Source organism: Mus caroli, unplaced genomic scaffold (genome assembly GCF_978045245.1).
Source record: "Mus caroli unplaced genomic scaffold, Mus_caroli_1 scaffold_12, whole genome shotgun sequence".
NCBI lineage: Eukaryota > Metazoa > Chordata > Mammalia > Rodentia > Muridae > Mus > Mus caroli.
Window position 1 is genome coordinate 11,124,693 of NW_028227267.1, and position 4,032 is coordinate 11,128,724.

At 44.6% G+C, this 4,032-nt stretch overlaps 1 pseudogene; it reads left to right on the forward strand.

Moving 5' to 3' along the window:
* Window positions 1–2,546: 2,546 nt before the first annotated feature.
* LOC110309761 (small ribosomal subunit protein eS8 pseudogene) lies at window positions 2,547–3,215 on the forward strand (annotated as a pseudogene).
* Window positions 3,216–4,032: the final 817 nt, after the last annotated feature.

Below are 4,032 nucleotides of genomic sequence, written 5' to 3' on the forward strand. Positions count from 1 at the left end.
GAGACAGAGAATCTCCATGACAGGGAAGGAAAAGGATGAAACTTAAAGGCCCACTGGTATAAGAATCCAGAAAAGTGGCCCTAGAGGCCACTTCTCAGTTGGGTCTGGGGTAGCCAGATGAAATATAGATTTTAAAATATATTAACTCAAGAATGCTGAAGTGGGGTGTTTATCAGCTGCAGGGAGGACTAGAAGTGCCCAGCCATAGAGCTAGTCAAGGTATCAAAATTAGCTTCTCTCTCTCTCTCTCTCTCTCTCTCTCTCTCTCTCTGTGTGTGTGTGTGTGTGTGTGTGTGTGTGTGTGTGTGTGTGTGTGTGTGTACCCACAGTGCTCTGGCAGATGGCTGGAAGAGACATCTGCCAGGAGCCAAAACAGTTTAACTCATTCATCACTACAGAACACCTTTCCAAGCCAATATCAGAAGTCACATGGAATTTTTGCACAGCAGTCTATTGTTTAGTGTGACGGTTAATACTGTCAATTTGACAGAATCTGGAATCCCCTAGAAACCAAACTTCTGGATATGTCCATGAGAAAGTTCCTAGACTGATTTAATTCAGACAGGAATACCAATGTTAAATATGACAGGAATCATATCCTGGACTAAGATCTGGGACTGAATAAAAGGAAAAAATAAAACTGCATCAAGCAGCATTCATCTCCCTCTCCTTCCTGACTACAGATCCAACACAATAATATGCTGACCCAGACCAGCAGGTCATTCTTCAGTAATCTTCCTTTAAAAAAAAGGACCAGGAGATGGGGAATAAAAAAGATAGCACAGAAGGGTTCAGGAAGTCTTGAACAAGCTGATGGCTATGTCAAGCTAGAGTATTAAGAAGTACAAGATCTTATATTTAGTTCTCAAATGGAGAAAAATGGGACAGGGTTAGTAGAAAGCCATCTTACAATGGGATAAAGTCAGCAGGGAGGAAATCAAGCAATGTTGCACAAGGGGAACACAAGTTCATTACATCTCAAGTGCATCATAGATGGAGCACACACCAGCTTGGAGACTGATAAACCCAGTCTCTTCAGAGGGAAAAGCCAAGTTCCAAGGAACCAAAACCAAGACCTGACCCCAACCCGAGAAATTAACATCAGTGTCTTCTTCTGCCATTCTCTATCCAACAAGGCAAGACCTCCCACTGAACACAGAGCTCACCAGTTCTAGCCAGCACGGCTCATGGTTTCTAAATGTCTGCCTCCAGAGTGCTGGGGTTAGTGGCAGCCACCATGCTGCCCAGCTTCTTTGTGGGTTATAGAGTCCCACGCTCTGATCCTCAGACTTTGACAGAAAGCACTTTATCCTCTGATCCACTTCCCAAGTGCCTCTTCTTCTCATCCCACAGAGCATAAGCTGGATTATTTTTATATCCATGTTCTGTGTTATTAAGGATGTGCCATTGTATTCCCATTGTAGGATTTGGGGAAAGGCGTACACATACTCAAGGACTTAGCACCAGAACATTTTGTGAAGGATAGCTGTATTATATTTTATGACCTGATCTGGATCTTCATTGGAGATTAGGAAGACAAGCTGAGTTGACAAAGGGTAACATTACAATGGTTCATTTTAGATGACTCGCTTAAGTTATCAGACCCCCAAACAGACAATAAAACATCTAGGCTTATCTAGTCTGGATATGAGCATCATCTAACCCACCGGGGCTGGAGGACAAATTCATGCTCTCAGCTCTGTAGCTGGGGCATGCCTATTTCCTCTCATTTGTGCACATCAGAGAACTAAAAATGTGTACCTTTAGACTTCAGACTTACACCAATGTCCCTCTTTTCCCAGTTTCTCAAACCTTCTCCTTAAACTAAGAGTTACCACTAGTTTTCAAGCCTTTGCTCTCACACTGAATTGCAACATGGTCTTCCTTCACTTTCTGGCTTGCAGGTGCCATGTTTTGGCTTGTTGACCTTCACAAATAAATGAGCCAATGTTCAGAATAAACTCCCTCTCGTATCCCTATATGCCTTCTTTGAATTATTCTCTTTTGGCTATTGCACTGTCAATGGAAATCCCAGATATTTTTCTTTAATGCTATAGTTATTGTGTCAATTTATCACAGTTATCACTATTTTTGAAATGGTGGTTGCACATGAGACAACTCACTCTTCCTCTAACTATTGTACATATTAATTAAAATGCATATCCCAAACATGGGTGTTTAAAAATGTTTAATAACTTTTCTAATAAAATTGGTTTCTATTATAATCAGATGCATAAAAATTTGCTTCTGGGAGTAGAACACATGGCTCAGAGGTAAGAGCACTTGCTGTTGTTCTTGCAAAGGATGCAGGTTCAGTTTCCAGCATCTATATCAGGCAGCTCACATCTACCTATGACTACAGTCCCAGAAGATCTGATGCCCTCTTCTAGCCTCCACAGATACCTGCATACATGAGGTGTACACACACAGTTACACAATATACAATGAGTTAATTTAAAAAAAAAAAAACATAAAACTTTGCTCTGAGGAATCATCAGTCATCTCTGATTATCAAGAGAGGCCATCCTCTTTCCAGCCAGCGCCGAGCGATGGGCATCTCTCGGGATAATTGGCACAAGCGCCGCAAGACCGGGGGTAAGCGAAAACCCTACCACAAGAAGCGGAAGTATGAGCTGGGACGGCCCGCTGCCAACACGAAGATTGGCCCTCGCCACATACACACAGTCCGAGTTCGAGGAGGCAATAAGAAGTACCGTGCCCTGAGATTGGATGTGGGGAACTTTTCCTGGGGCTCTGAGTGTTGTACTCGCAAAACAAGGATCATTGATGTTGTCTACAATGCATCCAACAACGAGCTTGTCCGCATCAAGACCCTGGTGAAGAACTGCATCGTGCTTATTGACAGCACGCCATACCGACAGTGGTACGAGTCCCACTATGCACTGCCCCTGGGCCGCAAGAAGGGGGCCAAGCTGACTCCTGGGGAGGAAGAGATTTTAAACAAAAAACGATCAAAGAAAATTCAAAAGAAATACTACAAAAGGAAAAAGAATGCCAAAATCAGCAGTCTCCTGGAGGAGCAGTTCCAGCAGGGCAAGCTTCTAGCCTGTATTGCCTCACGACCAGGCCAGTGTGGCAGAGCAGACAGCAATGTGCTCGAAGGCAAGGAGCTGGAGTTCTATCTGCAGAAGATCAAAGCCCGGAAAGGCAAATGAGCCTCATGCATAGTGTAATAAAGGTGTCTGCTGTTCTATAAAAAAAGAGAGAGAGAGAGAGAGAGAGAGAGAGAGAGAGGCCATGCCATGCAAGACACACCCCTCAGAAATTCAGAGTACGTGTTCTATTATGGTGAACTCTGTGATTAAGAAAATTATGCACTCTCCTGGGTGCTTATCTTGTGCATGGGCATGCAAATATTGTAATTAATGGAGGATTTCCCTCACCTATGCTATCATCCTCCAAATCTGGGTGTGATGCATTATGAAGGCTGGCATGATATGAAGGCTGGCATGATGCCTTCCTACTGGGATGAGTTGCAGTTATCTGGTTGGCATGTGCACCCTTTGCTCAACCTGACCTCTGTGCCAGAGCCCTTTGTTCAAATGGCACCCTGTGACATGACTCCTATAAACCTTCTGGGGAACCAAAAGAAATAATGTCATATCCATGACGTGAACAAAGGTCAGTCTTCCTGTGTGGCCACAGAATGTGCCCCAGGGAGACAGCAGCATCATTCCTTAAAGATGAAAACCATCCAACGTTCTTCTCCAACTGTTTCTGCCTACAAAACACAGCAAGGTGTGAGAAGGGAGAGCCAGAGAAGATGCTCAAGCATTCCCTGGGAAGACAAATGTTGGAGGTGGCTACGAAGCCTCTGTAGATCCAAGGGTGTCTGCATGGACACATGTGCCATTTTTAAACTCCTTAAACACCAAAGGAAGGGGAGGAGGAAGGGGAGGGGGGAGAAGGAGGAGGGGGGAGGGGGAAGGGAAGGAAGAGAAGGAGGAGGAGGAGGAGAAGGGGGGGAGAGGGAGGAGGGGGGAGAAGGAGGAGGAGGAAGATGAGGAGGGG